Here is a 24,977-nt window from a genome sequence, read left to right on the forward strand (position 1 = left end):
CAGGCCACCATAAAACCTGGAGTGCCATTCCCATGCCTCCTCCCTGAATCCCAAGAAGTCTCTAAAAAGAAATGGTTAGATCAGAATATTGGAAGGGGTGAATATGAGCCATTGAATTCACCTATACCCAAGATAAAACCCTGGGGGGGTCCCATCAGCATCTCCTACTGAAGGGTGCAGTGGGAAGAGTTTGGGTCCAGGAAGGGAAAGAGAGAGAGCACAGCATTTGCAATCTCTGGATGAAAGCTGTTAGCTCCTGCTCGAACACTCTCTTCCGAGATGGCCACTCAGCACATTTGAAGAGCACAGGCTCACGTAAGTGCTTAAGTCCTCAGAGCACTTAAGGAAATGAAGGAAGGCTTGATCCGCTCTTCAGTCTGAAATAATGAGTCAGAGGGGATTACGGTAAAAAAAAAGAACAAAAGTGGTAAATTTGTTTGTAGTGACAGAAATAAGACTTAAGCGAAGACACTTATGCATGTATCCAATTCCCAGACTAACTGTACTGTTAAAAAAAGAAGAAGAAAAGAAAATGTTCAGAAACTGTCTGTCCACAAGCAATAATGGGGGAATAGGGCACCAACAACTGGGAAAGTGAGTCTAAAACGCTGATTAATGTTCAGGGCAGAGGGAGGTGGCGGTGCTATTTCTTGACATCAGAGTTGGGGGGTGGGGCACTTAGCCATGAAGGACTGTGTCAGGATGTAGGGATTTCTATTCTCACAGATTTTTACAAGTAATATTGATGGCAGACCCATAAAACTATAATTAATCTTATAACTTGGTTTATAAGGAAAGTAAATAATAAGCATATCTTTGCCTACTTTGTCCTGCTAGCTCTCTCCCATATGCCTTTGACTATATACTAAAAAAGAGCAAAGGTGAAATTTTTGAAAGTTTTTCTTTTTAGGTCACCTGTTACATTTTTTTCCTTCCACGTTAGTAAAGTAGAATCAATAACTTCTCCTGCAGCCAACCAGAGTGAGTGGAAGGCAAATTGATCACCGTGCCCTGTGCATGGGAGACCACATAGGTAAATGCCCACATTCTCGGGTTCACAGCTGTGGGTTTGACTGGCTCTAATAGGTGGATATAGGATCCTCTGCCCCGTGGTTGAGCTCCATCAGAGAAAGTGACCTGTGTCTAATCAACAAATTGACACTTAGAACAAAATGCCAGCACCTGGGAAACTCTCTATACTTTTCATAATCTACAGAATCATTGATTGTCAGGGGACTCTCTACATCATACTGACATTCTTTTCTCAACCTAATGGTTTGTTTTATTATCTGGGAGGTTCTCAATTGAGTGCCATTGTGTTAACCCTCTGCGGGCACTGAGCTCACACTGAGTTACAGGCTTACAGGTGGTGCTCTGCCCCTGGATCACCGAGCAGGACAGGATCTGGGCACCCAGGTCCTGGGGTCCATGGAGCACACTTCACTCTGGAAAAGGAGAAAACGGCTTGTCTTCCTCTGCTCTGCCATTTTAGTGACTCCAGTCATGTCCCAACCCAGGATTTAAATGTGTTCCTGTCCCTTTTTGAACACCTAAGCCAGGGTGACTTACAGGACATTGTTTAGAACGTGCTGCAATGGGTTCTTTTGAAATCAATTTTATATACTTTAAACATAGACAAGCAATGGAATTCATTTTTATTTCTAGGAAACTTTTGATACCTTAGGAAATCTGAAGATCTAAGTAACCTGTTAATATTTGAGAAGGTGTATATGGACCCTATATGGTGATATAATTGTGTTCGTTTGCTAAATTTTCTTTCAAATTGAATTACTTTAAACTTCTGTTTGGTATTCTAACCAGACTGGAAAGAACAATTTTATTTCTATAAAAAAAAAGGTGCAACTCAGTAAAATATTAATAAAAAAGAATCTAATTTTATGGGAAGTCAGATGCTGCTAGACATTCACCATGACAGGGGCAATAAGATATTTATAACATATTACCAATTATTACATAATTGACTGGACAAGCCATTCAAAGTTTTTAAATTATATATGAATTATTTAAATCCAGGTATAACTATGTTCCTTCCAAAGCAGTTGATAAAAGTTTGTAAATATTTTGCCACTACTTTGCACATATTTCACAGATAGTTTGCAAAAACAGTTTGCAAATATTTTGAAATGCGAAAGAAGAGGAGGAAAAATATGCATGAAGCCGAAGGAGAAAGAAGAGTGAGACAGATGGGAACAAGAAATAAATGCAGCCAGAAAAGAGTGAAGCAGAAGATGGAGAAAGCAACAACACATTGCAAACATTCTCCTTCAGACTGTTGTTCACCTGAATGCCATAGAATATTGAATACACGACTATGCCATTTCTAACGTGAAAAGAAGTAGACATTTCACCATTTGAAGTAGGAACACACAAACAAACAAACAAAAAACCCAGAAACTATTGGTTGATGTATGCTCTTGACGGAAATAAGCAGAAACGAGTCAGCATGTCACTAAGGTCTGGGCTAGCTAATATATTAACCTGTGACAATGGCTGGAATTGTGCATGCATCTCAAACACGCTACCTAAGACTTTAACGGAGGGGGCACACCTGGATGATTGCCATCAATGGGTTGAGGCGGGGGGACGCACACCTGCACACATCAGCTATATCAGCATTTTAATAAGCCCCCACACACCACATAAACCAGCATTGGACTAGGAATACAAGGTCTGAATGTGTACGTTGTCAGCTTTTGTTTCTTTTGAGAGTTCCCAGAGTACTATTCTGTCCTCGATGAACGGCGAGCTTGCTTTGGTCCTGAGTTAGCTCCTAGGACTGCAGTAACAAAGGACCACAAACTGGGTGGTTTTAAAGAATAGAAACTTATTCTCTCATGGTCTGGAAACCAAAAGTCTGACATCAAGGTGTCAGTGGAGCCTGTTCTCTCGGAGGATTCTGTTCCACCTTCCTCTTAGCTTCTGTGGCTGCCCTCAATCCTGGTGTTCCTGGGCTTCTGGACACATCATCCCAGTCTCTGCCTGCACATGTTTGTCTTCACATGACATTGTAAATCTGTGTCTGTATGTCTTCTCATCTTCTTATAAGGACACCAATCAAATGGAGTTCAGGCCCACACAAATGACTTCACTCTAACTGGATTATTATTTCTGCTAAGATGCCATTTGAGAATATCGTCACATTCATAGTTACCAGGAATTAGCAAATCAACAAATCTTTTTTGCAGAATTTTGTGGTTTTATTAACACACATACAATGTGTACACAATCCGTCTATTCATTTTCTTCACTGTACAGCCTGGCATTGGGATTGGTGACCCTGATGGCCAGCTGGGCTGCTCTTTCCGCAATAGCTTTGCGGTTCTTTGAGGAGAACTTGTGAGCAATCTCAGCACAGTAAGATTTGTTGCACATCAGCAGCACTTCAAGAACCTTGACATTATGGACCAGAAACTTCCGAAAGCCATGGGGAAGGACGTGTTTTGTTTTCTTGTTGCTCCCATAACCAATTTTGGGCATCAAGATCTGGCCCTTAAATCTTCTATTCACCCTATTGTCAATGCCTCTGGGTTTCCACCAGTTCCGCTTAATTTTGACATATCAGTCTGACTGGTGCCGGATGAACTTCTTGGTTCTCTTTTTGATAATCTTGGGTTTCACCAGGGGTCTGAGGACAGCCATGGTGCTTAATAGGAGATGGCTGCCACCTCTTTAGGCAGTGCCAAGGAAGAGCAAATCAACATAACTTTTGGGGCTACAAAATTTAACCCATAGAGGTGCTCATTGACTTTGGAAGTGAGCACAGCTGCTGCAGCATGACCTCACTGGTCATCTTCAAGTGACTATGTAAAACATTGTCAAGGACAGTGCCCTCACCCCTTTCCCCAGCACCATCTACTCACATGCTCCCTGGCCTGCATTGCCACGTATAGTGAGGGGCATTGGGTCAGCCCAAGAAGGGACCCCCAAATTAGAAGACGTTTTAAATGAAGAAGAAATTTATGTTTCTGAGAATGTCAACTCAAATTGTGGTTTTGTGATTTGCTGTAACTTCTAGTACAAATAATAATTAGCTGAATCCTAAGGCATTTAAAATCTGTTATTCAGTCAAATTCTTCATCTTAATATAACACCCTATTTTCAATTATCCTGATAAGAGAAAATAATTGTTTTTACCGAAAAGAAAAAAAAAATCTAATAATTAGTAACTATTCTTAAAAGCTGTGGACTTTTAGAAATGTACTAGTTTGCTGATAAATATGAGCTATAAACAGATGTATATTTGTAAAGATAATCAGGCATTATTACTTATTATAAAACACTAGAGGCCCGGCCTGGTGCACGGATTCATGCACCAGTGGGGTCCCTCAGCCTGGCCTGCACCCTCTTGCAATCCGGGACCCCTTAGGGAATGCAGATAGCCAGTTTTGGCCCAATCCCCACATGCCCATTCCAGACAGGAGGGAGCTCGATCCTGTGCTTTGAGCATCTGTCCCCTGGTGGTCAGTGTGCATCATAGTGACCGGTCATCTGATCATTTGGTCATTTGGTTGTTTGCTTAGGCTTTTATATATATAGATTTTAAACAATATTCACATCCAATATTAAAGGAATGGTAAATTACCTCAATATATCTTTAGAGGGGGTTTTATTCAGCCAGCAAATGGCACTCTCAAAGTATATTATTTTTGCATAGGGAAAAAGTCTCATGGTATAGTAATAACTGGTTAAACAGATTCAAAAGCACATATTCAGAAACTAGCTATCCTTTTAAAAATACCCATGAGCATTTCTTTTGATGGTGTAATTACAGTTGATTTTGATTTTTTTTCCCTCTATGTATTTTTTTTTTTCTTATTCTCTAGGTACCTCATAAAGAAAATATATTTTTTTTACACTGAGAACAGAAATAGTCAGGACAACTTGGTGATTGGCAGGGGACCTTCCCAGTTACCAGGTATGGGGAGAAATCAATGAGTGATGTCAAGGGGCTTGGTGATGAAGGCAGTGGAGGCCATACTCTGATGCTATGTCCGTAGCAGAGTTGTCCTGCCAAGTTATGCTCTATATTTTAAGGGAGACTTGGAAGTAATTTTCCTGCTGGAAGATTTAGGCAGAAAACAAAAAACAAAAAACGCAACTTTGGCAAGGCAGAAATAAAGGTTTTAACTATAACAATAAATTACAGAGAAGACTAAAGCACACAAAAAAATCTTAAGTGTCATGACTGTAATAAAAAAGAATAATTAACAATCAAAGAGGGAGCTTCCATCTTAGTCTCTGATGATGCAAAAAGGAACTGAAAGTATTGCTTAGCCAACTGTTAAATCAACTCAAATTGTTTTTAATTATAGGCCTCATCTCATGACAACTTTCTAAGTTTTTATTTCGAGTGCACCATAAAGAGAAGATAAAGATGCTTCTTTCCATCTGTTTTCATGCTATCAAACAACACACTGAATGGAAATTACCTTAAAAATTCCAATTGAATATTCTTTTTTTTTTTTTTAGCTCTGAAATCATCCATGAATTTCCAAGGAACATTTGAGTTAAATTTAAATAGAAACAGAACAGCCTCACGCTGGGAGTGAAGGAGAGAAGTGATATAAAACATCGATGTGGCAATAATCCTATTCGTGAGGCATTTTCAATTCTGCATCCTGAGTCTGACAACCACATGCCACAATATCTTTGTGATCATAGGATGGGGCAGAAGCATCAGGACTCATCCATTCCTTCTGCACACATTCCCTCAGTCTCTGCTGGGTGCCAGACACAGCTCTACACGCTGGAGGCTTGTCAAGAACAAACAGACACAGGTCCCTGCCCTTATGAAGAGTAAGTTCAGGTCAAGTCCGATAAATCAGGTGTAAGTCTATGAGTCTGACAGAATGCGTGACCACCTATCCCTTATGCCCCCTGTTTAACTATGCCTCGCCTCCATGGTGCTTAGCACCCTGCAGTGTAAACAGGGGGTAACAGGGAGCCCAGAGCTATGGAATACAGTAAAACCAATTGGCCCAAAAAGTGAGAATAGAATAATGGATCACAATGAGCTAAGCAGAAGCCAAAGGAAAAAACTTTGATGTTCACTCCCAGTGGCCAAAGATCATGGGAGATACACATTTTTTTTAAATGAAGGGCTGAGAATATACACACAAAACAAACTAAGTTGTAACATGGGAGAAATGTCTCATCAGAAAATGGAAATGACAGAATAGTCTGGAAATAATATTAATAGTATATGTTCAAATTAATGAAGAAACAAACAAATGAAGCATTAAGTAACATCCATAAAATTAATGAAAATGACAGGATTGAAAAATACATTTGGTATGAAAAAGAACCTATTAAAAATCCTAAAAATAAAAAAGACAAATTGTTTAAAAAAAAAAAAACTCAATGAAAAGATGAACTCTAGATTAGAAACAACTGAAGAGAAAATTAGTTAATAGTAAAACAATTATAAAAACACATTGCAGGGGTTAAAAGGTTAATAAATGTTTTAAAGATTAAACAAAAGAAAGAGTGAAGGGACAATATTTTAAGTGATAACAGTCATGCTTTTATTCCCTGGCTCTTAGACACATGTCTAGTGCTGATAGGAATAAATAAAATAAGTCCACACTAGACATATTTTAATAAAATTATAAATAGAAAAGGTATTCAGAGATTTAACAAAATAAGCTCATAATTGTCAATGTGAATAACCACATAGACAGTAAGAATCTCTTCTGCAACAACATAAGCTGGAACGTCATACAAATATATGTCTGCAAAGGGCTGAAGGAAAATAATGGTGGACCCTGTTTTCAAACCCACTTGATCTATTGTTATAGTGTGAGAGCAAGATAAGGGCATTTCCACACATGCAAAAAAGATAAGAATTTACCATGTAATTAATTAAGAAAATATTTTTAAAGGAAAAAAAAAAGTGTATGAAAGTTAATAGAAATAACAAAAATAATAAATTATGTTAATAATGAATTTAACTATTAATGCCCTAGTCGGTTTGGCTCATTGGATAGAGCGTCGGCCTGTGGACTAAAGGGTCCTGGGTTCGATTCTGGCAAGGGCACATTCCCAGGTTGCGGGCTTCAGCCCCAGTAGGGGGCTTGCAGAAGGCAGCCAATCAATGATTCTCTCTCATCACTGATGTTTCTATCTTTCTCTCCCTCTTTCCTCCTCTCTGAAGTCAATAAATTAAAAAAAAAAAATTAAAATTAACTATTAATAATAAATGTATTATTTATGTTTTACTAAAAATGGGATGAAAAAAGTAGAAGCCATAACATACAAAATAAAAGAAGTGTATTTGGAACCATGTTAAACCATGCTATTTTGCTGCCTTGTTCTGAACAAGAGCAGAAGAAAGAATAAGTTTACATAATTGACAAACTTATTTTGATATTAAAAATCCACAAAATAATTAGATGCTAGCTAGATGGATAAATAAATAGGCAGTGGATAAAAAGATGATTATAACTTGATAGGTGCATAATAGATATAAATGATACATATATTTATTTGTGGTAAAGCTTAAATAATTGGTAAGAAAAATGTCTGTAATATTCTTGATTGGGAGGTAGGAAGATAAACTGGGCTGGAAAGAAAGCAAATAAATACAATCTACTCAACATATCATTTAAGTGTAATGCTACTTTAATTTTTTTTTAAATCTGAAGAAAATAAGATGAAGTATCACTACTTGATTATTTTAGGTATTTGCTTTATTATTTGCACTGTGTTTTTCTCACAATGTTGAAATGAATGGTTGAGGTATGTGGATAACCAAAGTACTTATTCATACTTGTTCAGTATTTATTAATTTATTTTTTACTATTTATTAATCCATTCAGTACCATGACTTTTCTGTGAGATGACTGCTGTAATCCCTATTTGCCAGATATGGAAACTGAATCACCAAGAGGTCAAACAATTCACCTAAGGCCACGCAGTTAAGAGAGAAGTCAGGATTTCAAACCTGGTTTCTGACCTAGTACTCTTTACTATTTCAGGGTTCCTCCACCTCAGCACTTTTGTCATTTGGGGCCAGAATGTTCTTTTTTGGGGCGGCAGTTATGTACATTGTAGGATGTTAGCAGCACCCCTGGACTCTGCTCACTAGATGGCCAGTAACAAACATCCCATCCCGTCATAACAATCATAAATGTCTCCAGATGTTGCAAATGTCCCCTGAAAGGTGAAGGCAAAACTGGTCTTGGCAGAGGCTGACTGCATTACAAAATGTTGTCCCAATAGTTATCATCTCAAGGAATCTACATGCATAGTAAATATAGCTGCACTGTACAGAATAGTATGAAAAAGAATGAAACTGTTTATTGTGACCTACAGATAAACACATGATGATTTATTGGATTTCCTTCCAGTCATTTTTATGCATATAACATACAAAATAGAATAACTGCATGGACATATTTTTTTTCACTAAATATTGCATAATGAATAATTTTCATACCAATTAAATATTTTTTGCAAACACAATAATCTTAACGATTCTTTTGCATCTGATCTTATGACTATTAACTTAATTAAAAATTTCATTAGTATTGAAATTTTGATTGTCTCCAATGTTTATTATTATGCACTACATTGAATTAATAATATATTTATTCTTACATAGTTTATGTCTTTATTTCCTTAGGAAAAATTCTTAAGAAAAGTATTTCTGGCTTAACAGATATTCTTACTTTTAAATTTATTTTTTGACAAATCAAATTCCTGGAATGTTATGCCTGATTAAAATCCCACCAGGAATGAAGCACATGCAAATTTTACTGAACCTATAACAATGTGGCCCAATACGTGGCCTGTTTTTAAATTATCCAGTGTAGTATACAACACAGGCAAGCTTATTTAGGGCTTAGAAGTATGGTTCCATGGTCATTTTAGATTTCACACACCCACAGTGAAGAATATTAAAGGGGCTCCTGTCACCCATGCCTCTTCTTCCAAGAAATGTTCACAACTCAATCTGAGCCCAACAGAAAGAAAGCAATACATTATCCAGTAAGGAGAAAAAAATAAGTATGGAGAGAATAGAAATTATATATCATACATTAAATATGCTAACTGAAAACACTAACAACAGGAAGACTAAGTTATGAACCAGCAAGGAACATCCTATAGATTTGAGTAAGTCTGAAGTACTTTTTATTTCTATATTCACATGATTTATTGATATGATTAATTAAAGTGCAATATATGAGTGTATGTGAGTGTGTGAGTATAACAGTGCATGTGAGTGTGTAGAAGTTTTGTATGGCTTGCTTGAGTCTTAATTTAAAAAAAAACATACCAAAAAAAAAAAAAACTTGAGTCACACATACTCATCTTAGAAAAGATCTTCATTAGCTCTGCCAAGAACCTTTATGAAAATAAATTGTAAATAGCCAGAAGTAGAAGAGGGTGAGTGGGATGGGTTGCTTCAGACTCTAGTCTGATATAGAACAAGGGATGGGCACCGACAGTGGGCTCTCCACAGGGAAGGAGTGTGCAGTGGGATTCTGGCTTGATGCTCAGAGTGTGTGCTAACAGAGAAGGTCTGCTTCCTGTAGTGTGTGGCTTAAGGCTGGAATATCCTTTGACACACCCACCTTGATGACAGTCATGCCTTGGGAAGTCTGAACATCACCAGCTGAAGAGAACCATCCTTGTGTCCAGAGCATAGAATTCCTCAGGGATCAGTGCAGGTGACAGCCTTAAAAAAGCAAATTAGCACCATGGTGGACAAAGATCAGTCAGGTAACAATAAATGCAGAGGTGATTCCAAACTATAAGCTCTCTAGTCAACTCTTTCCACTCAGCATTATTTCTCTGCCTGTCTTTGAAATCAAAGGGCACAATCCAATACCAGAGTTCTGAGGAAAGTCGTGGAGGGGTGGAGTTCTCAAAAAGAAGATGCTGAACTTTTTGATAATTTGCAAGAGGGATTCTAGACTTGATGGGAGAAATTTACAGCTGTGTTTTTAGAAGTCAGAGGCATACATTTTCATTCTCAAGGGTGTGTATGTACAAATGGACATTGGATAGATGAACTATTGCCATATGGTTAAGAAGCATAGAGAAAAGAGGAATGGAGTGATTCACTCAGATAAATTCCAACCATGGTCTCATTGTGAGATATGGATGAAGTTATCTCCTGAGATAACATATCAACCTTTGTCTGAAACAATATTGCTGCACTGCCCTACTATTACTGAAGGGGAGAAAGTTATAGACTTATTAAACCGTTGAGTCTTTACTTGATTAAGAGCCTGCTGCAGAGCTTATTTTCTGCTTCTCTGCATTCACAGTCCATCAACTGCCATAGCCAATCACTGGAACGGATTTCGTGGTTCGTTGAGCCACAGTGATCTATGGTGCTCATGGCAGGAAAGTTGTTTCAGAGCTCACAGAAATCCCGAGGTGGAGAAGGAAGCCATTAGGATTGGACATGACCACACTTTCACACCTTAGGGTGCACTGTGAGACAATTCCATTGGTTGATCGTAGTTCTTCTTATGTATGGAGTCCATGCAATCTCTCTCAGCAAGGCAGCCTTTGAAACCGTATAAACAACAGCTGTGGTCCACAGATTCTCCCATTTATTGTGTTAAACAGACCAAGTTTCTTCACCATTTATACAAAATGTATACAGATAAATTTATATAGATAAAATAAATTGACATAAATTTTAGGGCAAGTATATTTACTGTGGGTCTGCATTTCACACTTTCCCTTCTCCCAGAAGTACATCCCAGTGCTGAATGAATGTGGCTCCTCTTTCCACATGGCAGAGTCTGCTGTACCTTCCTTTTAGGGACACCTTTTTTTTAGACATCTTTCAATATACCTTTTCAAAATGTACCATTAGAACAAAATGTTTGGTTGTGTTAAATAAAGGGGGAGGATGGCTTTCCCATGCCCTCATTGTAGATATTTTCATTGTACCTTATTGCCCAGGATGGCTAGCCCATTGTAGCATCAATACCTTTCTCAAATGCTAAATTGACAGTGGCTTTAGATTGACTTTTATGTAGGGCTCATCCTGTAGCTGTTCCTTGTTATGACCTTGTATGCAGACTGAACGTTGTCTTCTTGTTTTGGTCTAAATGTCCAATAGTGCTATAAAGATACATTCATCTGTGTAGTTCTACTGGCTTATGAAAGAACTCACTATGAGGGACTGATTGATGGGTCAGAATATGTACCCTTATTATGCCTATTTAAAGTTAAAAATAAATACATACATAAAAATTTGAAAGGAGGAAAATCAATTAAGTGAATTGTTTTGATCATTTAACATTTGACACAAAGTTATAAAAATATCTCTCCTAAATTGATATTGGAATTGTGTGTTTATTTGAGGTGTTTGATTCTATTACATGTACCAGTAGTTCTCAATCAAGGATGATTTTTTTCCTCCCCAAGTAACATTTGGTGATGACTGGTGACATTTTTTATTATCATGATGGGGATGAGGAATTCTACTACCAGCATCTATCTAGCAGGTAGAATCTAGAAACGTTGCTAAACTTCTTACAATGTTTAAGACAGCTCCAGCAATAAAGAATTATTCAGCCCATAATATCAATGGCACCAAAAGTTGAAATAATGTATTTATCCATATACTAACAATGACAGCTACTTTGATATTTGACAGCAGTAAAAGACATATACAATTTGATTTTATCTTACATTATGACATGCTTTTCAGAATACTCAAACTGGTATAATTGTGAAGAAATATGACTATCTCTAATCTTTTAATTTCACATTTCCTCTATAGTTGATTCCATGTCCCTTGATAAAAAAAAAAAAATTAGCTGCTTTCTTCTATTAGAATTTACATATTTGAAAGCTGTGTCATAATAAAAAATATCTAAATGTTGAATTTGTGTTGTTTTTATTTGGGACTTTGGAATCACTACATGAAGGTCTGTGAAGTTAGAGAGAGTAAACTTCAAATAAGTTCACAAGTACCAAAAAGCTTGAAAAGTTATCCTATCAGCTGAGTTGTTTAGAAACATAATAACCTAGAGTACAGAACATTCGTTTTTTTGCTATCAAAAGAAAACAGTCATGGTAAGAGAAAGACAAATTATAAATGCTCATAAAAAAATAACTTCATGACAAAAGTTAAATATTTTGAAAACAAAAACCATTGTTCAACTTTTCCAAGAAGACTCAACAGACAACTTTATGTAAATAAATGAATCACAGGCTTCCTCTTTCCTCACTTCACGTACCAATAGACTGCCAATAATGGGACAGGAACCACACACATCTAGAAAATGGGGGAGGGAAGGGAGAGAGAAAAGGAGAGAGAGAGAGAGAGAGAGAGAGAGAGAGGAAATACAGGAAGATGAGAAGATAGAAGGAGTAGAAGGAAGAGGGAGGAAGGAGATTTGGCACACAGTATAATGTTGATGGTGATATTCCACTTCATAACCTTTGTAGGATTACATTGCTGAAGCAAACTAGGAAATCCCATCAATAATTTGTCTCATTAGTACATAGATGAGAATATGCCATAAAGAGAAACTGTCAACCAAACAAGGCAATAATGAGCAGCTTCATATTTAGCACTGTGATCAAGTGTTTACTGCACTCCTACTATGTAAAGGCCCCATGCTAGGGCCATACAGACAGAGATGACCTCAGACCTTGCCTCTTTATTAAAGGTATTTGAAACTTGAGGGGTTACTCAATTTTTAATACATAATGGTTTAATCATTGACATTGTGTCACAGTTTTATTTCTGCAATGGAAAATTAGAAAGGAATTTCATTACTTATTCCAAAAAAATGGAACTTCAAAACAATGATGACACCAATTTTTAGAATCAAACCACATGCTTACATCTTCCATTTGGGGGACTAAAACAGACAATCGCGTACCTAACTGCAACATTTGCTTAAAGTGCTTCAATTACCAAGCAACAGAGTAGAGGATATTAAAAAGTTACCATACATGGAGTCAAAGGATTATCCTAAAATTAATTTTTCTCCCAAATGTGTATCCTCAAGGGAATTCTGGACTTTAGCAGTTTCCTGTCTGCTAACCTGGCTATATAGCCACGTGAACAAGCTCTAACAACTTGGTGTGTATATATTTTTTTTCTAATTTATACTCCTGCTGCATGTACCTCTTCCTAGAAACTAGGGTCAATGGTCAACCCTACAAACAGTGGTGAGAGTGTGGTTCTCCAATGGGATTCCCAAATCAGGAACAGTGTTCACCATCTTGACACAGATATACCACACAGAGCTGGTGACTTTTGGAATAACATGTCCTCACACTTGCCAGAGCATTAGGAAACACACTGGGTGGTGATTCTGCTTTATTAAAACAAAAAAAACCACATAAAAAACAACTTTATTTTAGTGTTCTGTGGCTAATGATTATATATATATCTGTGGGTCAAACTAGGACTCCTGAATAGGCTATGATGAGTGACGTGTTTTGGGGAGGTGATTTGAATTGTGCACTGGATTGTGTACTTAAAAGATGATTGTAAAAAATGTGAGGATAACACAATTATGTGGCCCTGAGTAGGAGAGGCCACTGGGAACTGAGAGATGCAGTACTCCGACAGCCTGGCAATGCCAGGTCCACACTCGGTAGAGCTGACCCTTGCTTCACCATCTCAGAGAATAAACACAGGGCTGGTGTAACATTTATAATATGTGGATAGTGCCTCCCTGCTTTGGAGAAAAAAAATCCTGGTGAATATATATATAATTTCTCCCCTCCGCTGGCTTGCCCTGCTGCAAACAATTTAGGAAATTTGAGACCATCATCTTTGAGAGAGAAACTGTTAAGATACACCTGAGGTTTTACTTAGACCAGTTTGGCTATAATTTTATAGGATAATGTCTCAGTCATAATTTTCAGATCCAAGAAATAGTATTATAGTTCACGAGAGTTTCCCAAATATTTGTATAAAGTAATGTTCAAAGCGTCCCACACATTTTCCTTATGATTTACTATTTCTCTGTTGTATAATATCCATTAAAGCAATTTGGTAGATCATGTCCTCAAGAAATACCTTGAGAGTTTTATCATTTAGGGAATATTTAAACAAAGAACAAATGTAAGTGTTAATGCAACGACCCAGCTTAAAGTTTTAATTAAAATAAACTTAAAACCAGTGATTGGATCTATTAAGTTAGACATTGATAGATGGGCACAGCTGAACCTTACAATTTGGAAAGGTTAATATAATAAAGATCAATGTCTTATCAAGGTTTTAAGTATACCTTTAATTTTTTGGTAATACATACTCTCAAATATTTTAAAACTATGTAAAATAGTAAAAATATAAATATTTGGAGTAAAGATAAGGAAAGCAGAATCTGCTATGAGAATGACTTCATCTAGTAGTTAGGACATTTCAAATAACTAAATTCAGCAAAATGTAGCATCAATCTTAGCAAAGCAAAATGCTAACATATACACATGTTTGCCATGAATTAAATACTTATATTAATTTCTTGTATTTTTTCTGAATAACTGAATTTATATAATCACTTTGTCAAAAATAATCTATCTTCATACATCCCAGTGCCCAAGGATCAAATTTTAGTAAACATCTTAGTAACTTCTTTGTGCTGCTCTATAAGAAACAAATGAAAAGCAGGAATGTATGGAACCCTAGGTGATCTGGCTGTGCCTGTCTACTAGCACTGTCTCAGCCTCTCAGTAAGGTGGAAAGAAAATGAAAGAGGTTCTATTTTTGTTGCTGAAAAATAATAACAAGCCAAAGAAGAAGACATACTTCCTGCAACATAAGATCTTACCAAGGACCTGCAATCACTCTGTAATCATAAAGTCTCATATAAGAAGGGCTGTCTTTTTTTTTTAATCCCCAAGATAATTTTCCTCTTTGACAGACCAAAAAAATATATGCCTTGGTTAACGGAAGTACAAAGGAAAGAGTGCTGCATGGTGAATGAAAGTATGACTTTTGAACTTTGAAAGCAATACCTCTAGAAGACAGATTGAAGAGATAAGGAAGAACAAAGTGGGTAGTTTGCAGAGCATAGCAACGGAGGGGAGACCACTGCACAGAGAAAGCTCTCTGGGGATGTGTGACAGTCTCTCCTGAATACTCAACAGGGTACGTATCAGTACTAAGAAAGAGAAATAACTACCCAAAAGGAAAGAAGAGGATAGCACCCAGCCTCCACAAGAAGCCAGAATCTGTGCTTGATTCTAACAGACAGAATGGAAAACTTCATAACTCCTGGAGTGTTGGGGGAACCACTCAGAAAGTGGGGAATGGTAAGTCCTAAAAAAACATGGCTTAGATCTACCAAGGAAATTCCCATAGCAAGATCCAAAGTGATAAACTGTTTCCAGGCATTTTAAAAGCATTTTAAAATTTAATTTCTGAAATTATATGAGCTATGGTCTAATGGTTTGTGTCCCTCTAAAATTCATGTATTAAATTCCTAACAATGTGATGGTACTAGGAGGTGGGGTCTTTGAGAGGTTCCTAGATCATCAGGGCAGAGCTTTTATGAAAGAGATTAGTTCCTTATAAAGAGGTCTAAGAGAGATTTCTTGCTCCTTCCATCATGTGAGGATATAAGAAGAAGTCTGCAACATATTGACCAGTCATGTGATCACCTGTGGCACCCACTGCTCAAATACAAGAATCAGAAGCAATGCCATTTTAAAAGCCTAATGAACTCTGGTTGATGTAGCTCCGTTGGTTGAGCATCACCTCATACACCAAAAGCCACCAGTTCGATTCCCAGTCAGGGTACATGCCCAGGTTGCAGGTTTGACCCCCAGTAGGGGACGTGCAGGAAGCAGCAGATCGATGTTATGCTCTCACATCAATGTCTCTCTCTCTATTTCTCTTTCTCCCTTTCCCTCTTTCTAAAAATCAATATATTTTTTTTAAAGTCTAATGACCTAAATATAAACCTGAGCCCAAACAAAGAATGATTGATTGTTTATTCCTAGTTTTATCCAATTACACCTAATATGATTTTCTATGAAGCTAAAGAAAAATTCATTTCTTATTACAATCCTTAGGACATGCGGGAATCACTGAATGTTCATGGGAAAGAGAATATCAGCATTAAAGCAATTTACACACACGATAATTTGCAGGGTGCCACAAAGCAGTGTGAAATTAACTATTTGTGGCAATCTCCATGCCAGCCTTAATTAAAAACAAAACAAAACATTAATATTATTTTTCAGAAGCCAAGCAACCTTCTGGGTTTGATAAATAGGACACATAAGTTAATGATTTAAACAAAAGCTGTGACTGTGGTGTTTTCCCAGGGACCAAACTTGAATTGCTAAAAGTACTGCAGAGGGACACTAATATGTGTTTCTCAGGCACTGTCAGGCCTCCTTCCACGGGGCACCCAAAATGCACAGACAGGGAATACAAGGCGGCAGCTTTGCCCTTCTAGAGAGATCTAGAGCACAGGCTTTAACACTCAGAGCAAGGACACTGTTTTAGTCAGCTCAGGCTGCCATAACACAATACTATGGACTTGGCATCTTAAATAACAAACATTTACTTCTCTGTTCGGTTCTGGAGGCTGGAAGTCTGAGATCAGGGCTCCAGGGTTATTTCTGGTCAGGCTCTTTTCCTGACTTGCACACAACCAACTTCTTACTCGTATTACATGTCAGAGAAAGAGAGATCTCTCCCTAATCCTCTTCTTATAAAACCCCAGTCCCATCAGATTTGGGCCTCAACCTTATGGTCTTATTTAACTTGGTTACCTCCTTAAAGACCCTATCTCCAGATGCTGTAACAGATTTTGCATTTCTATCCTCAGAACTAATTAATGGTTGCTGAACCAAGTGATAAGAGTGGGGAGTTTTATGTTGTTTAATAGATCTGTTCAGTTGCCTATATCTAGCACGTCTTTTCAGACAGTTTGGATAAGCATCTCTCTACCTTGTGCCAATGTTTAAGTTAGATATCTCCAGTTGTATCATTTGTCTTTAAGATTAAAGATCATTTCAAATTAGCATGACATTGAAAATGTTCAAATGTAGTCATATATTTATATTATCTTACAGAATCTATAGCAAATGAATGCATATCCTATTAAAATAAATCAGGCAATTATTTAAAAAGTGTTGTAGGGGGATATTTTTATTTTGTAAAGCAAAGGAATAATCACTTTCTCATTTGTTGATAAAGTCGCAGAGAACTTTGATAAAATTGCATGAAACAAAATACACATCCACACTCAAATGTGGGGTTCAGGCAATACTTCTCTGCGAATAACCAGGAAATGCTCTAGAACATTCAGAAGTCAACCTGGGTTGAGCTTTTATAAAACTTCTTAGCGTAATGTTTGGTTGAAGATGCTGAAATCCAGGTCACTCATGACCTGTTGTTTTCAGTGAACTGGTTTTTGAGTTATCCAGCCAGCTGTAAAACAAAATACAGTTACATGTAAATGCTAAAGACAGAGTTAAAATACAGCTCAGTCCTTGGTGGGGTGGAAGACCTTAAATGACATCACTGGTCTCAGGTACACCATATTCTTTCACTCTCTTTCATATCTTGCTTTGACCTTCCGGGACTTGTCGCCTTCTCTCTGTCATGCAGTTGAAGTGACTGCTTTCCAGTCTCTGGACTACCCGACCAGTCCCAGCCATGTGGGAGCTCTGACCTGGCTGCCTGACTTCCCTGCTCAGCTGTGACTAGAGATAGCCATTGATCTTTGAGACCAGGCTTTGGTGGTGCCTGCCTTCAGGATGCGGCCTCCTCAGCTTCACATGTTGGCCCCTTCAACTGCTGCCTGAGACAGGCACCCACTGGGGCAGGGAGAGGCAACACCTCCTAGAGAACAGATATCCAGCCTGGACAACAGAGTAAAAAGCAGTGATTGAAATAATTAGTAGCTGAGCACTAGGCCCATGTAAACTGTTCTGCCAGGCAACCATCACGGGTGCCCCTGAGACTCAGTATCTCCATCTGTAAAGTGGGTCTAATGGGTACTCTACAAGGGATTCATATGACCAAATATCTTATTATATGTGAACTACTAACCACAGTGCCAGCAGAGCCAGTAGTGCCCTGGATGTATGACTCAGGCTCTGTGAAGGTACATGTTCCTCTGCACTTATGGCCCAAAGTATTAAAGATAGACTGGTTTATAACCTGTAAAATATTATTTGCATAGTTAAAGGGCATTATAGAAAAAAAGAAAAAATGTTAAGGCCCTGTAAATATTCTGTAATCATTGGTCATTTTATTCTCATTTATTTTAAAATCTAATACTTAGTTTGATAAGGAATTAAATAATCTCAGGTTTAAACAGGTCTTGGGTGATCTCACTAGTGAAGAAAATGACAGAGGTTTCTGAGCATTCTAATCACCTACCATTAGTTGGAGACTTTGTGACTCAATAGCATTCTATTTTTTACTTTTGTATTCCTAAATGACAATTTAGACTCCCATTGCATCATCTTCTTGGAACGCCGTCACTTCCAAGGCTGGGACTCCCCAGAGCTCCACCCCTTGCCCTTAAGCAGGTGGCCCCAGTGTGGGCACTTGACCTGGGCTGCACCAGTTATAATTACCAAGCCATCCTGGGAAACTAGAGTCCTCTCTCGGGATTTCCAAATAAGTACTGAGTAAATATCACCTTTCCCCAGGAGAGCCAGATGTGTTTTCAAATGCAGAGCAAACAGGTCAGCCATCTGTATGCTGAGAGCAGCAGAGGTGAGAGGGGCCGTCCCGAGATGCCCTGCTGCCAGTGTTTGGACCCCACTGCAAGCATGACCTCCTTCCCAGACTCTGGCTTCTGCCCATGTTAACTTGAGTGGGGTTCTCCATCCAGCACCCTCAGTCCCACATAACACGGTTACCCCTAAGTACTCAAAACAGGATCATGAGGGTTCCCCCCTGATATTTGTTGGTTAGAAGCATCAGAGGATGTCTTTGAGTATTGTTACTTCTTTGTCTATGAATGGAAAACATTTGTTTACATTATCTTTAGGTTCAAAATTATTTTCAATTACACATGGAGACAGGGTAAGTGTTGTGAAGGGTTCCCCATCCTGCTCATGGGAGGACACAGCCATGCTTGTTGGTTCCACCTGCAGCCCCATGAAGGCTGAGGCACAAGCAGTGAGGTAATGCACTATCCCAGCTGCCCTCCATATGGGCCCCTACAGCAAGTTACCTGTGTTTGGTCAGCACCTGAAACAGAAGGGCATAGATTGTCCAGGCACCTTGGGAAGCTGTGGAGAGAATGCTTTCCAAATATACCTTGCATTGGTCAGAGAAAAGAAAGTCTGCACCCGAAAAACATGCAGACACCAAGTATAGGATTCTTTGAAGACTGTGCTTACTTTTCTAATCACCATCAGAGCCAATATAGGAGTGATAAAGATACAATGAGGTCTGCTTTGTCAGGTTTTTTTCTGCTCTTTTGCTCGATATGAATCAGAAAACATCACATAAAATTAAGGAAAGAATAAAAATCAACTGAGTTGTGTGCCTGGAAATAACAAACTACCTAATAGACACACTCTGGTGTGGAGATTATTTGCAGTGTGTGATGGGCAGTTCTGTAGCCACAGAAAGATCCAGGGATGCATTCAGAGTGAAGGTCAGGTCATCCAGGGCTGAGGTGATCCCCAGGTGCCGGGGTCCAACCCCAGCAGGTCCAGGCGTTCCCAAAGGCGTAGACGGAGTCGGCGAAGAAGGAAGGACACGGAGACAGTGTTCAGTTGATCAGCACCCTAGCCAGGATCTCCAGCCAGGATCTCCAGCCAAGTTCTGGTCTGGATCTCCAGAGAGGTTCTGCCGTTTATTGTCTTGTTACATCCATATTTATACCAGTTGATTTTAATCCTGTCAATTTCTATTACAAAGGTTAGGGCGTTTCTTATCTCCATTCCAGGGAGTAAAGATTATGTAGCTTAAGCATGATTGTAGTTAAAGTGATTAACTACCCGCCTGGCACTTAGTTAAGGAGTTTCATCCCCTCCCTAACTTCAGGGAAAAATCCCTACCTGGGGAAACAACCTTTCTCGGAGAGGTGACCTTGGTTAAAACACACAGCGCTAAGGGGAGCAAACATATTAAGAACGGTATGCTATATACGCCAGGTCCCTTGAAACATATGCTGTGCAGATGTTTCTTTCCTGCAGTGACTGTGTCAAGCAGCAAGGATGGACTGGCTTCCGGCACCCAGGGAGGCATGGACCCCAGCCCAAGGCAGGAGTGTGGAGTTAAGGCAGCATCTTGTAGATATTGAGAATTTCTTTAAAAAAAAATTTTTTTTCAATATATTTACTGATTTTAGATAGGAAGGGAGAGAGAAAGAGAGATAGAAACATTAATGATGAGAAAGAACCATTGATTGGCTGCCTCCTGCATGCCCCCTACTGGGGGTCAAGCCCACAGCCCAGGCATGTGCCCTTGACCGTAATCGAACCTGGGGCCTTTCAGTCCACAGCCAATGCTCTATCCACTGAGCCAAACCATCTAGGGCTTGAGAACTTCTTGGGAGGACAAATAGTGAGTGACTTAAATTTGGAATAAAGTAATGTATGTGTATCTCTAATGGGTGGCAGGACATGCAGAAGTTATGAGGTCATTAACTATTTTCCCAGCACTTTTTAATCTCTAAAAGCCAATAGTCTCAACTATCAGAGTAAATAAAAATTCTCTAAGAGAGCTAATTAAAAATGGGGATTTCCAACCTCTGGCCCCCAATGATTCTGATTCAGTAGGGGAGGGTGGGGCCAGACAGCTATATTTTAACCAACACCCCTTTGATCTCCAAGGGGTGGATACCAGCTTTTTGAAAAACAAAAAATTAACTAACACAATTGCTGCAACAATGATATTATAGCTTCTATAATGCCTGCATGGTTAAGATAGCAGATAAAATATCTTTTAAACAATTTAATTATTTAGATCTATATTCATATATCACTAGTTTGCAATTGGTATATTTACTTCATAGAAAAAACAATTACTTTTAAAAAAGTTTATTATAATAATAAAAGGCACTCATCCATTTAACCATTACCCATATATCAATATTTATGTCTTATATGAATTTCCAAGCCACTTTGAGAACTTGTAAATAAATCTCCCCTCTGCCTGCAGAACAGTTTGTGTATTTGCTGAAATACACAAAGCTATGCCCATGGGACAGCTTCCACATACTGTGGAGGTGACAAAATGTAGATTTGGGAGCTTGATTACAGAAGAGACCCTCTGAATCCATCTGGACTGATTAAAAGAAACTTAGTGAAGAGAGAACTGAGCTCTTTCTGCACTTGAATGCAAACTTCCATGTTGGCTACTTGAGTTTTGTACAAATAAGTTGACACATAAGGTCGATGTTCCTGGGAAACTTCTAGATAAAACTTTAAAACAAAAAGGCCTTTCTAAGTGAGAGACAACAAACATTTATTTGAGATCAGTCAAATGACATTCTGGACATAATTAATTCAGGCAGAAGCCCACATGCCCACATAATGTTCTGATTAGGAGACAAAAGCAAAGGGTATGTTTGAGAAAGGGAAGGGGAAGAATTACATCAATAGAAGAAAAGCATTTCTGTTGGTGCAGATAAGATATCATGGTGACAATAATTCTATATGTTTCAAAATTTTAATCCAGTAGTCATTAGCCCAGTTGTCATAAAGTTATCGGGGCACAAAGTTGGTTAGGCCTAGTGCACAGGTTAGTTTGCCCTGTTTTAGCTTTACAAAGGTTTGAGGCCTAAGAAGTGTAAGGCCGTTTCTCTGAGATGACATCTCTGGCTCCATTTTAGAGTGGCTCCATTTATATCATTGTTTACAGTCAAAGTTATTAAAATGTTTACTGGAGCATTAAGTTTGGCTCCTTGCCTTTTTTCGGTGTCTGTTGATTCAGCCCCTGGACTAACTTCTCTCTCTCTGCTTTCAGTCCACTTCTCCAGGGTGTGAGTGGTCCCCTTAGTCAATGTCCTAGTCCCATCTCTGGTTAGCTCTCTCCTGTCTGTTGACCTTACACTGGCAACTCCAAAATCTATGTCTTCTTCTGGAACCCACAGCCAGAAAACTGGGCGCTTCCCAGTCCCTCCAGTTTCCTCCTCTATTGTTGTTTTTTTTGTGTGTGTGTGCCATATTTCTGACATAATGGCTCTACTACCTGCTAAGTTTCCAACTCCATACCCCCAAAACCCTCCTATTGAATTTTCCCTTCTGTGAATCTCACCTGCTTCTCTTTCCAATTTGCCAAAATTAGGGCTTAAAACTTGGAGGGAACCCTGCATTTAGTTTTACAAGTTTCAAAATCAACTTTATATTGATATAGGAGAACTTTTTAATGCAAATGTGAATATCCAACACATTACTTTTATAGGATAATGTAAAAGCTGCCCTGTGTTGCATCAAAAGACAAAGTTCTGGATAATTTCACCTCCCTAATGGTCAGCCCATCTTATAGTAAGCACCCCCTTAACACAGCTGTATGAGTTTGTTATAGCTGCTGTAACAAAGTATGAATGGAGGCGGCAGTTGATTGATGATTCTCACTCATCATTGATGTTTATATCTCTCTCTAAAATCAACACACACACACACACACACACACACACACACACACACACACACACATCCTATATAATAAAAGGCTAATATGCAAACCAACCAATGGAATGCCCAGTTGCTATAATGTGCACTGACCACCAGGGGGCAGAAGCTCAATGCAGGAGCTGCCTCCTGGTGGTCAGTGCACTCCCACAGGGGGAGTGCCACTCAGCCAGAAGCCCTGAGCTAGGCTCATGGCTGGCGAGCGTAGCAGTGGTGGCAGGAGCCTCTCCTGCCTCCATGGCAGTGCTACATATGTCTGACTGATGGCTTAGGCCTGCTCCTGTGGGATCAAGCCTAAACTGGCAGTCAGACATCCCCTGAGGGGTCCCAGATTGGAGAGGGTGCAGGCCAGGCTGAGGGACACACCCCCATGCACGAATTTCATGCACCAGGCTACTAGTATATGTAGTAGCCTGCATACACACACACACACACACACACACACACATACACACACACACACATCCTATATAGTAAAGAGCTAATATGCAAATGATCATCACACCCTTGTACCCTCACACCCTTGCACCCTCACGCCCATGCACAGGGACGGGGAAACCTGAGGCTGTGCCTCCTGCCTCAGCGCTGGGGCTGGGGAACCTGAGGCTGGGCCTGGGTACCTGAGGAAGTGCCTCCTGCCTGGCACCAGGCCGGGGGACCTTGAGGCTGTGCCCCCATCCCTGTGGGGCTTGATGAGGGTGGGGCCGGCCTGGTCTGGATCTCGCGTGATTCCGAGGTGTACGCGGGTGAGCAGGGACTTGACTCTGGGTCCCGCAGCATGCTCCAGACTCTGACAGGAGGGAGATTTTCATATACATTTCAGTAATTTTCTTTCATATCTGACACTTCTATTATAGAGAAAGCGCAAATAGCAATATTAAAATATTTCCTCTAATTAATTCCCTTTTAATGTGCATGAATTTTGTTCATCGGGCCACTAGTAGAATATTTTGTGACATACACACAAAATATATGCACAAGAGCTAGAGCTTTGGAAATTTTATATGGAATATACTTTTTCTCAAATAATATATTTTTCTGGTTCCCAGTTATAAAATTTCCATATACAATTCCTGACAGTAGATAGTTTTCTGTAGTTAGCTTCAAAATCATTAGTAGAGGTTGAGCAATGAAATAAAATGATATCAAATTTCTCTGCTCTCAATAATATGGATTTCATAATGGGAATGTGTGCAAGCCTTTGGTCAGCCAGGACACCCAGAGCAAGCTTTCAGTGGGCAATGCTGAGGAAATCACAGTCCGACATCATTCAATGTTTTTCCTTTAATAATTGAAAGTGAGGGCAATACAATAAGTAGTAAGCTGATTGCTTTCAGAATATTATTGAGTCCATAATTACTTCTAGATTAATAGTCAGGAACAATGATCTGAAGTGGCTAAGTTTACTGTCAATTTGTGATACTAGTTTGACATTCACAAAAAGCAAAACTAAAAACAACAAACAAAGACAAGAACAAAAACAAGGTGATTTGAGCACATGGAGGTGGATGAGCCTTCCAGCAGCCACGGGTGGGTGTCTGATGATGGAGTGATAACTAAGTCCTGAGGGTGAGCATCCTTCCTTACTGCCCAGCACTCCATCCTGCAGCACCACTGGGCAGAACTGGTTGTGGTGAGAAAAGGAGGTGAGAGGAGGAGGTGAGAGGAGGGCCTTCTTATTTTGGGGTGAGACATTTTTATTATCAGGCCAAACTCTATTTTCAAATAGCTTTCTTGTAGCAACTCAGTGAAGGCAGAAGGCATTTTCCTCAGAATCTTAGTCATTACTGAGTGAAAAAAAGCCCTAGGGGTCAGAGAGGGCTGAGGACATAAGTCTAAAATGGAGAGGAATGGTGTTAAAGATGAAATCCCCACTGCTGGCTCGTCCTCAGCCTTCCTAATGCTGCGGCCCTTTAATACAGTTCCTCATGTTGTGGTGACCCCCAACCATAAAATTATTTTTGTTGCTACTTCATAACTGTAATTTTGCTACTGTTATGAATGTAATGTAAATATCTGGTATGCTATATGTGTTTTATGATGGTCGCGACCCACAAGTTGAGAACTGCTGCTCTATACTGTGAATTTCTTAGAGTGCACCTCAGGACTGCCATGGGAGAAACCTGGGAGCAGTTTCATTCACTGAAATGCAAAGGAACCATTTGATCAGTGAGCACTCCAAACTGAACCCGGCCACCCGTGACTCAGGTCCTGTAAACCTAGACTAACTGCTTCCTATCTGGGCCAAGTTATAAACTTACTGGTCAAGCATTTTGAGTTTGAAAGAGAAACTAATAATAATATCAAGACTGAAAATTGGTTAAAATCAAGACATTTCCACCAGAGATCTCTGAAATCTAAAGGGTCTTTTGATATTTGGAGTAATATTTTGCAGCCTAATT

At 39.0% G+C, this 24,977-nt stretch overlaps 1 pseudogene; it reads right to left on the reverse strand.

Moving 5' to 3' along the window:
- Positions 1-3,252: 3,252 nt before the first annotated feature.
- Positions 3,253-3,660, reverse strand: LOC118656996 (annotated as a pseudogene).
- Positions 3,661-24,977: the final 21,317 nt, after the last annotated feature.

This window comes from Myotis myotis, unplaced genomic scaffold (assembly GCF_014108235.1).
Source record: "Myotis myotis isolate mMyoMyo1 unplaced genomic scaffold, mMyoMyo1.p scaffold_m19_p_5, whole genome shotgun sequence".
NCBI classification, from domain to species: domain Eukaryota; kingdom Metazoa; phylum Chordata; class Mammalia; order Chiroptera; family Vespertilionidae; genus Myotis; species Myotis myotis.